This window comes from Salvelinus sp. IW2-2015, linkage group LG27 (genome assembly GCF_002910315.2).
Source record: "Salvelinus sp. IW2-2015 linkage group LG27, ASM291031v2, whole genome shotgun sequence".
In the NCBI taxonomy this organism is placed as follows: domain Eukaryota; kingdom Metazoa; phylum Chordata; class Actinopteri; order Salmoniformes; family Salmonidae; genus Salvelinus; species Salvelinus sp. IW2-2015.
Window position 1 is genome coordinate 37,158,364 of NC_036867.1, and position 12,059 is coordinate 37,170,422.

Below are 12,059 nucleotides of genomic sequence, written 5' to 3' on the forward strand. Positions count from 1 at the left end.
AGTRTTYGCTATAACCTGTCCTGAACGAAATAGCCAAGGGGTCCCAAATGGTCAAGACTATCTATAGCTAATTCTTATTGCCAGATCTGTTTTCCCTATCAGCCACTGCACGTGTCTCTTCAACTATTTTGTTTACATTTTATTTAGAGGCTATATTTATAGAGACCTGTGAGCTAGGGTCTCTTTTTAAATGGAGCCCTATAATAAAAACTGTTATAAAACACAAATAGAGTTCTAAAATTATTCCGTAAGAAACCAGTACACAAAATTATAGCCTTAATTGCAATGCCTACAAGTTGAAGACCTATTTTTTATTTGGATAGGCCTAAATTAAACATTTACTTATTAAAGTGATAGGCTAAAGAACTTTGGATAATTTGAATAATTTTGAATACACATGGATTTCAATAAACAAATGGATAAGACTGTTCTATTCTCTTTGATTTCGTTCCTATTGCAACTGACATATCACCGAATGAATGGCAAATTACTAAATGGATGACATACTGACTGACTGAAGCGAATGAAGTAAATGTTGGAATGACAAGTTGCACGCATCATGCGTGCTCTGCACTTTATTTGGATAGTAGGCAAATAGACCCAGATTAGGGTATAATGACTGACTGCATGCCTCCAGAAGGTCATCTTCTGAGGCTGAGGGGGTGCTCTTCCGAAGGCGCATGGTGCTGCATGGAGATCACAAGATCTTCAACTGGGCAGAAGTGAGGCAATGGAGGGAATAGCCTATACGGAGACCACTGGAACAGAGTTATTGTAAACTATGGGAATAAGCTTATGCTAGACTTAGCCTACGTTTAACTTCTCCCTTGTTCATTTCAAAGGTCATATGTTCATGACCCGGGTTAGGGGAGGGTAGGCCGTCATTGTAAAATAAGAATTTGTTCTTAACTGACCTGCCTAGTTAAATAAAAGGTTAATGACCCGATTCAAATAAATCATGTCAAATTACTTTAAATTCCTATTAACCCCTCCTACAGAATATGTTTTGGCAAGATTGAGTGATGAGATAAATCTAAACAATATATTTAAAAAAAAAAATGTTTAGTGGCAAAGACTCCAGTGGTCATAATTCATTCACCAAACATCTATTATTATTATTCTGTGTTTCATTACTCCTGGTACAGTGCCCTCCACTKATATTGGCACCCTTGGTAAATATGAGCAAAACGGGCGATGAAAAAAAAWYWRRTTMSRMMTTWWRCRRRTMGMRRTTRKWTRKAAAATATTCACAAAAWTCAAACCTTTAATTTAYGTAAAGTGATTGAAAAAAAATTGTGAAGTAAATAAAATYWAKAWWWRTCTCCYAAACATGTGCCACAATTATTGGCACCCCTAGAAATTCTTGAGTAAAATCTAKCTGAAGAAAATTRCCATTCATATTTTACATTTTTAAGTTCACCTGAGTGATTAGGCCAAGTTCCCATAGTCATCCATCACTATGGGAAAGACCCAAGAATACAGTAATGATGTGCAACAAAAGGCTGTTGAGCTGCACAAATCAGGAAATGGCTATAAGAAAATAGCTCAACGGTTGAAAATGCCCATTTCCACTATCTGGGCAATAATTAAGAAGTTTAAATCAACTGGAGATGTTAACAATCGGCCTGGAAGAGGACATGTGTCTATAATGACCCCACGCACAGTGAGGAGGATGGTTTGAGAGGCCAAAAAAATCTCRACGGATCACAGCTGGAGAATTGCAAATGTTAGTTGGATCTTMGGGTCAGAAAGTCTCCAAAACTACAGTAAGACGCCACCTACATAACCATAAGTTGTTTGGGAGGGTTGCAATACAAAAGCCTTTGAAGTCATCAAACAAACTCAAGCGCCTACAGATTGCCAAACGCTACTGGAACTTTCAATGGTCAGATGAGAAAAATAATAAAAAATTGGAAACAATCACCAGAGGTGGGTTTGGCGTAGACAGAAAGATAGCCATGCAGAAAAGTACCTCATCCCCACTGTGAAATATGGTGGTGGATCTTTGATGTTGTAGGGCTGTTTTTCTTCCAAAGGCCCTGGACAACTTGTTAGGATACATGGTAGAGGTCGACCGATTGTGATTTTTCTACGCTGATACCGATTATTGGAGGACCAAAAAAAGCTGGCACCGATTAAATCGGCCAATTTAAAAAAAAAATATATATATATATATATATTTGAAATAATGACAATTACAACAATACTGAATGAACAATGAACATTTTAACTTAATTTTAACTTAATATAATACATACATAAAATCTATTTAGTCTCAAATAAATAATGAAACATGCTCAATTTGGTTTAAATAATGCAAAAACGCAGTGTTGGAGAAGATAGTAAAAGTGCAATATGTGCCATGTAAAAAAATCTAACGTTTAAGTTCCTTGCTCAGAACATATGAAAGCTGGTGGTTCAATACTCCCAGTTATTCAATATTCCCAGTTAAGACGTTTTAGGTTGTAGTTATTATAGGAATTATGACACGTCAACTGTTTCTCTCTATACCATTTGTATTTCATATACCTTWMACTATTGGATGTTCTAATAGGAACTTTAGTATTGCCAGCCTAATCTCAGGAGTTGATAGGCTTGAAGTCATAAACAGTGCTGTGAATCAGGCATTGCTAAGAGCGGCTGGCAAACGCAGGAAAGTTTGAATGAATACTTACGAGCCTGCTGCTGCCTACCACCGCTCAGTCAGACTGCTCTATCAAATATCAAATCAAAGACTTAATTATAATATAACACAGAAATACGAGCCTTTGGTCAATAATATGGTCAAATCCGGAAACTATCATTTAGTTTATTCTTTCAGTGAAATACGGAACTGTTCCGTATTTTATCGAACGGATGGCATACCCTAAGTCAAAATATTGCTGTTACATTGCACAACCTTCAATGTTATGTCATCATTATATAAAATTCTGGCTAATTAGTTCGCAACGAGCCAGGCGGCTCAAACTGTTACATATAACATTACCCCGACTCAGCGTGCAATGAACACAAGAGYAGTGACACAATTTCCCTAGTTAATATTGCCTGCTAACATGAATTTCTTTTAACTAAATATGCAGGCTTAAAAAAATATACTTCTGTGTATTGATTTTAGAAAGTTATTGATATTGATATTTATGGTTAGGTACATTCGTGCAAAGATTGTGCTTTTGTTACGTCATCACCCTATTAGCGAAGTAGGCTGTGATTCGATGATAAATTAACAGGCACCACACTGACTATATGCATCGCAGGACAACCTAGTAATATCATCAACCATCTGTAGCTAACTAGTGATTATGTGAAGATTGATTGTTTTTATAAGATAAGTTTAATGTTAGCTAGCAACTTACCTTGGCTCCTTGCTGCACTTGCGTAACAGGTGGTCAGCCTGCCACGCAGTTTCCTCGTGGAATGCAATGTAATCGGCCATAATCGGCCTCCAAAAATGTCAATTACCGATTGTTATGAAAACTTGAAAGCGGCCATAATTAATTGGCCATGCCCATTAAATCGGTTGACCTCTAATACATGGTATCATGGACTCCATCAAGTACCTGACTGTCTCWGKTAMAAAGCTTAAACTGGGCCGTGGTTGAATCTCCCAGCAGGACAACGAGTCAAAGCACACCTCAAAATCAACACAACAATGGTTCACTGAACACATAATCAAGGTTCTGCCATGGCCATCCCAGTKCCCTGACCTAAACCCCATAGGAAACCTGTGGGATGAGCTGAAGAGGAGAGACCACAAGCGTGGACCTTGGAATCTGAAGGATCTGGAGAGATTCTGTATGGAGTAATGGTCTCATATCCCTTGCCATGTATTCTCCAACCTCATTACGCATTATAGTAGAAGACTCAGAGCTGTTATCTTGGCAAAGGAGGTTGCACAAAGTATTGAATGTAGGCCTGCCAATAATTGTGTCACACGTGAGAAAAACATGAGAATTATTTATTTTTTTACTTTAATTAAAAGGTTCGATTTTTGTGAATATTTTGAATGAAAGACTAAGAACATAAAAAAATTTTTTTATTTTTTTACCAAGGGTGCCAATATTAATGTAGGGCACTGTGTGTGTGTGTGTGTGAGATATATATACACACACACACATATATATATATACACACACACACATACTACTGGTTATGATTGCAGACAAAGCCCAGAGAACGGGATGGTGCAATATTGAATAAATCATATTTTGATAAGGTGCATGCATGGGGATGTCCACATCAAACCCAGAGATATGCCCATGCTGTAGAGATACACCTGGCTGACTGAAACGTGTTAACTGTTGTAGACATAATACAGCTATTGATGTCTAGACTTGCACTGGCAAAAAAATCCATTACATTAGCTATCAAATGTGAAGTAAACTCAACTGAGGAGTTATAGAGACTTACGAACAGAATACCTCTTTCCGTTTTCCCTGAATTAGTATATTTAAAAAACAGTGGTATGCTTGTTCGGGTAACACTCCTCAAAGGCCATTTGGTGTACGTTATTTTTGTTGTTGAGATGAAACTGCCAAAACTCTGAAAGGGATTATTGTACGTCAGCTTCATTAAATAGTACCCGCAAAACACCAGTCTCAAATMCAACAGTGAAGAGGCGACTCTGCCAGTGGAGGACTTGTGAGGCGTCTGTTTCTCAAACTAGACACTCTAATGTASTTGTCCTRTTGATCAGTTGTACATCGGGGCCTCCCACTCTTTCTATTCTGGTTAGAGGCAGTTTGCACTGTTCTGTAAAGGGAGTAGTACATAGCGTTTTAATTTTGTCTTGCTTGTCTGAAAACGTAGGTTTCATATTATGTGTTGATTTTTGGACAGAAATATGCATTGAGCTTGGCTACAGCTYTATTATAGTCATCAGCTGCTCCGGTATKTTGCAGTGTGTCAAATATATCGTACACATCCGACCCTGCATAGCGTAACAGTAATGCCCTTTTCTGTGTGTTATCCGCGATGTCTTATGCCACTAGAAAATTGTTTCCACCTCGAGCCGATTGAGCTGGGTTCCGTGTGTACATCATGGTATTGTAACGTAATGTAGCTGATTCCGACGTTGGCTAGGCTGCTAGGCTTCGTTTACTCACATAGGCACGTAGTTCGCCTTGTAAATTGCATTCGTCTCTTGTGCGTTTCACTCGTCGCCAATTGTAACATCCACCGTTGTTTAGATGTCGGGGCGTTCGTATACTTTAGTTTAACTTTACTCCGAAGTATGCTGGCATTACATAGTTCACATGACATATCACTCCTACTGTCTGGCTACTGTAAAACATGGAGCATACACGGACTGGAATATGGCATAATGTTCACTACATTACAGCTACTTCGACTCAAATGAGGAGACCTCTGACCATTTTACTCACCCTAGCAGAGCTGGTTATGCTGGTTTTATGTTACCCAGATCATTGGTGACTAAATGTGCTGCTGGCAACAATTTAATCACGCTTTTTTGGCCTACGTTTAATGACACCTGCCATAGTCAACCGGTGTTGGGCGTTCGTAAATGGCTGTTATTTTGAGCTCTGGCACTCTCTAACGACAGCCAGAGCGAATTTACGAACGCACCCATAATAGCCAGGCTACTTTCAAAAGATCGAGCTACAGAGTGTTAACTGTAAACAAAGTTGTATACTTACCAGAAAAACACCCGTGAAAAGAAATTGGCTGTTGTTGATGGATTAAATTTAACATCTTTCTTCAGTTGTTCCATTGTGCAATGACACCACGCCAACATGTGTAAATAAAAAGTAGGAGGAGTCTACGTGTCCAGTCGAATTCATCATTAATTTGTTTAGTTATTCGAAAATGACGGAAACATTAACTTCCTTGACCATGCTGTAGGTCATGTAACTCACAGAAGGTTGGTGCCACCTTAATTGGGGAGGACGGGCTCGTGGTAATGGCTGGAGCGGAAAAGGGTAATGGTATCAAATACATCAAACATATGGTTTGATGCCATTCCATTTGCTCCGCTCCAGCCATTATTATGAGCCGTCTTCCCCTCAGCAGCCTCCACTGATGTGACTATTTGTTACATGCAATATGCTTTGWGGACATCACTGGACAGATGTTGCTCTCTTTTTTTGTGATGAAACAAAGGACTATATATCAGGGTGGCAAGGCATATTTTGCCCAGCAGCAGCCCACCCCCAAGTGTCTGAAGAAGACAAGGAAGCAAAATGGAGCTTCAGCGCCTCATTCCAAAGCCTAAAATGCACCTGCCATTACTCCCATCCCAGCGCTCCAACTGGGATGCCAAGAAACCAGGCTCAGACTCATGCTGTACCTGCTCAGGAGTGGAGGAACAGACACTCTCAGCCCTACAGACGAGGTGGAGCGCAGCATCGCCCAAGAAGCAGAGGTGCACCACAGCACGCTGAGCCTCGTCCTTGATGGGCCCGACTTCCTAGCGCAATACCATTTCCTTGAGCACCACTTTTCCAACTGAAAAGAGTCAACAACCAAAAAATTGGTGTTATGCACTCTAACACAAGGTTATYCACTACAATTTTGTCAGTGACCCCTACACTTCAGGGGTGTCTTGAAAACAACAGCTCGCAACCCTGCAGAAAAGCAAACACTCTGCTCAGAAATGTGTTTCCTCCTGGAAAAGCATGCAATCGAAGAGGTAGAATCAGAGCAACAAAACTGCAGCTTCTACTCAAATCTATTTTCTGGTGGCAAAAAAGGGCAGAGGCCTCGGTCTGATCCTGGACCTAYGGTGTCTGAGTCATCATCTTTCAGCACTTCCRTTCAAAATGCTTCCAATCAAAACCATCCTTCAGTCAGTAAAACCAGGTGATTGGTTCACKACAGTGGACCTGAAAGACGCATACTTTCATATCCCCATTCTACCTGCACACAGAAAATACCTGAGATTTGCCTTCGAAAACGTGTTTTCCATTTTTTCATTCTACCCTTTGGCCTTTCACTCGCGCCTCGCATTCTCACAAAGTGCATAAGCYCAGCGCTAGCCCCTTTTCGCCATGCAGGAGTCAGGGTTCTGTGAACTACTTAGACGATTGGATAATATGTGCAGGGTCACAAAGCCAAGCTTTGGCACACACATCCATGGTCTCACATCACCTCTCCGAGTTGGAACTAAGAATTAACTTGGAAAAGAMTTATCTGGTCCCCACTCAGTGTGTGCACTTCCTGGGCTTGACACTGTACACTCAAATCATGTGAGCAACACTCTTTCCAGAAAGAGTGGTGTCGTTGCCAAATTGCCTTTCAACATTCAAACTGAGAAAACAGGTGACAGCACTAGAGAGCCAGAGGCTCCTATGCCTCCTAGCTGCTGCAGTCCATGTTGTACAGTTGGGCTTGATCCACATGTGGCCAATACAGCGCTGGTACAACAGACACTATCTATGTCCCAGAAGAGACAAACACAAAAAGCTGACAATTTCAATGAGTTGCTGAAGAGCAATWCAATGGTGGCGCCTAGCACTTCGACCTSCCAGTGGAGTTCTCCTAGGCACAGTTTACAACKGGGTGACTTTGACCACAGACYRCTCCCTACAGGGATGAGGAGCAGCCTTGAACTAGTCAGGGGTCCATGGTGTATGGTCAGCACCATGGACAACAGCTCACATCAACATACTGGAGCTCAATGCGGTTCACCTTGTACTCCCGCACTTCCTCCCAGTACTATAGGACAACATGTACTGATACGGACTTAACAGTGGTTGCACACATCAACCACCAGGTCGGACTGAGGTCTATGGCACTGCAGCAGATAGCAAGGGAGCTACTGCTTTGGGCAAACAGACAACTTACATCCCTCAGAGCAATACACCTGTCGGTGGTGGAGAATCAGGCAGCATACCTTCTCTCTAGTGGAGGCCCTTATCCTTATGACTGGAGGATATAGTGGGCTGCTGTATGCGTTTCCACCAATTCCTTTGATCTTCCTCAAGACCTGAGGGAGCAGTCTCGAGAGCGCGTCAGTTCTACTAGTTGATCRACATTGGCCACATCATCACTGGTTTTCAGACCTTGTACAGCTGACAACCTCCCAACCATGAGATTTCCCTCTTCGAAAGGACCTCCTGTCACAAGCGAACGGCAAGCTTTGGKACCCTAACCCAGCATACTGAAGTTGTGGGTGTGGCCCCTGGAAGTGACTGCCTTGTAGCTGCAGTGTTGCCATSCTTGGTAATTGATACAATTCAGGCTGCCAGGGCATCCTCTACGCTGTATACCTACAAGTGGAATTTTTTCTGTAATTTGACTTTTCTCCAGTAGCTTATGTCTGTAGGGAAGTCCCCATCTATACTGAAGTGTTGATCCCATMTTTCATGAGCAGAAATAAAAGATGCCAGAAATGTTCCATACGCACAAAAAGCTTATTTCTCACATTTTGTGCACAAATTKTTTTGCATCCCTGTTATTGAGCATTTCTCCTTTGCCAAGATAAACCATCCACCTGACAGGTGTGGCACATCAAGAAGGTGACTAAACAGCATGATCATTACACAGGTGTACCTTGTACTGGGGACAATAAAATGTCACTCTTAAATGTGCAGTTTTGTCACACAACACAATGCCACAGATGTCTCAAGTTTTGAGGGAGCGCGCAACTGGCATGCTGACTGCAGGAATGTCAACCAGAGCTGTTGCCAGAGATTTTTTTTTTAATGTATCTACCATAAACCGCCTCCAACGTTGTTTTAGAGAATTTTGCAGTATGTCGAATCGGTCTTACAACCGCAAACCACATGTAACCATGCCAGCCAGGAACTCTACATCCAGCTTGATGAAACTGAACAGTATTTCTGTCTGTAATAAAGCCCTTTTGTGTGGAAAAACTCATTCTGATTGGCTGGGCCTGGCTTCCCAGTGGGTAGGCCTAGGCCCTCCCTGGCCCACCCATGGCTGCGCCCCTGCCCAGTCATGTGAAATCCATAGATTAGTGCCTAATTCATGTATTTTACTTGACTGATTTCCTTATATGAACTCAGTAAAATCGTTGAAATTGTTGCATGTTGCGTTGTAATTTTCGTTCAGTATACATTAAAAGTGTATATGGCAGCCATCTTTATGGGTCATGGCCAGATTGCGGGTGCATCATCAGGGGCATTCTAGAATTACAATTCATTAAAAGGTGCCCACGGGCTACGGCTCTCCAATTCTCCTTCAATACCGTCATGGGCGTTAGATCTTGTCCTATGATCACTTATGAGCCCACAATTTGAGCCCCTGTCTTCACTTGAGCTACACTACATGACCAAAGGTATGTGGACACCTGCTGGCTGAACATCTCATTCCAAAATCGTGGGCATTAATATGGAGTTGGTTCCCCCTTTGCTGCTATAATAGCCTCCACTAATCTGGGAAGGCTTTCCACTAGATGCWGGAACATTACTGCAGAGACTTGCTTCCATTCAGCCAKAAGAGCATTAGTGAGGTCAGGCACTGATGTTGGACGATTAGGCCTGGCTCGCAMTCGGTGTTRSAATTGATGGGTGTTCAGTGGGGTTAAGGTCAGGGTTCTGTGCAGGGCAGTCAAGTTCTTCCAAACCGATCTTGACAATCCATTTCTGTATGGAACTCGCTTTGTGCACGGGGGCATTGTCAAGCAGAAACAGGAAAGGGCCTTCCCCAACTGTTGCCACAAAGATGGAAGCACGGGATCATTTAGAATGTCATTGTATGCTGTAACGTTAGGATTTCCCTTCACTGGAACTAAGGGGCCTAGCCCGAACCATGAAAAACAGCCCCAGATCATTATTCCTCCAACACCAAACTTTACAGTTGGCACTATGTATTGGGGCAGGTAGCATTCTCCTTGCATCCGCCAAGCCTAGATGCATCCGTCAGACTTCCAGATGGTGAAGCGTGATTCATCACTCCAGAGAACGCGTTTCCACTGCTCCAGAGTCCAATGGTGGCGAGCWTTACACCACTCCAGCCGAAGTTTGGCATTGAGCATGGTGATCTTAGGCTTGTGTGAGCTGCTCGGCCATGGAAACCCATTTCATGAAACWGATTTTTACACGCTATGCACTTCAGCGGTCCTGTTCTGTCAGCTTGTGTGGCCTACCACTTTGCAGCTGAGCCATTGTTGCTTCTAGACATTTCCACTTCACAATAACAGCACTTACAGTTGACAGGGGCAGCTCTAGCAGGGTAGAAATTTGACGAACTGACTTGTTGGAAAGGTGGCATCCTATGATGATGCCACGTTGAAAGTCACTGAGRGCTTCAGTAAGACCATTCTACTGCCAATGTTTGTCTATGGAGATCGCATGGCTTTGTGCTCGATTTTATACACCTGTCAGCAACGGATGTGGCTGAAATAGCCGAAACCACTAATCTGAAGGGGTGTCCACATACTTTTGTATATATAGTGTATGTGAGCTCTCAGTCAAGACTGCTTTTCTATTGGCTATTGTTTAAGCCAAGCGTGTTGGAGAATTATATGCACTTTCTACCCATCCTTCCTGCCTCACTTCAGCAGAACATGGCTCTAAGGCAGTGCTTCGGCCAAATCCAGCATTCTTACCTAAGGTGCTTTCATCATCACATGCTAACCAGCCCTTAATCATAGCGGCATTTCACCCGCCTTCCCACAAGGGAGTCATGAGTTGCAGGCACTCAATGCCCTAACCGGGCAAAATGTATATCTTGCTGCAACAAGAACTGTTTGTCAAACAGAACAGTATTTGTGTGTTATGGGGAGAACTTCAAAGGTTGCACTGTTTTGAAGCAGAGACTGGTACATTGGATTACCAATGCAGTGTCAAAATCATATGCTGCAGCAGGTAGACCAACTCCAGACAGCGTAGTAGCACACTCCACCAGGGGTATGGTCACTTCATGGGCCCTGCTCAGAGGGTTCTCCCTGGACTCTATCTGTGCTGTTGCAAGTAGGGCAACACCCATGACTTTCATAAGGTACTACACACTCAATGTTATGTCCACACCATCAGTGAGGGCTGTGAATCTGGACACGGCACACTCGCTCAACCCAGAAAAGTGAGCGTACCGTGAACCTTGTACATACATACTAATCAACCATCACTTAACATCCATTATCACTTAAACATCTTTGATATTAAGCATTTCAATCACATCGCGAGAAGGAGTTCCCATAAATCGCTTGGCGACAGACTACTCAGAGAACCAAGGCTACATCCGTTACCCAACGTTGTTAGCGGACACATGGTGATGTCAACACTGATGCAGTGAGACAAGGAACAGTGGTGAGGTTTTCAACTGCACCAAATTGGTCGGTTTTCATTTGCATTTCTCACGTAACCTCGGAGGTTGCTTTTCTATAGACACCTACCTTTCTAATGTTATTTCGGGTGCAGTGGTCATGCCCTATACGGAGATCCCATTAGCTTTGACAGCTTTACATACACACTGTAGGCGTAGAGATGTTATACTATCTATGCAATGTACAGCAGCAAAAGATTTTACAGCAGTAAAATACAGTTGAAGTCGGAAGTTTGCATACACCTTAGCCAAATACATTTAAACTCAGTTTCTCACAATTCCTGATATTTCACAAGCTTCCCACAATAAGTTGGGTGAATTMTGGCCCATTCCTCCTGACAGAGCTGGTGTAACAGAGTCAGGTTTGTAGGCCTCCTTGCTCGCATAAGCTTTTTCAGTTCTGCCCACAAATTTTCTATAGGATTGAGGTCAGGGCTTTGTGATGGCCACTCCAATATTACATTTACATTTAAGTCATTTAGCAGACGCTCTTATCCAGAGCGACTTACAAATTGGTGCATTCACCTTATGATATCTTGACTTTGTTGTTTTAAGCCATTTTGCCACAACTTTTGAAGTATGCTTGGGGTCATTGTCCATTTGGAAGACCCATTTGCGACCAAGCTTTAACTTCCTAACTGATGTCTTGATGTTGCTTCAATATATCCACATCATTTTCCTACCTCATGATGCCATCTATTTTGTGAAGTGCACCAGTCCCTCCTGCAGCAAAGCACCCCCCCGCTTCACGGTTGGGATGATGTTCTTCAGCTTGCAAGCATCCCCCTTTTTCCTCCAAACATAACGATAGTCAT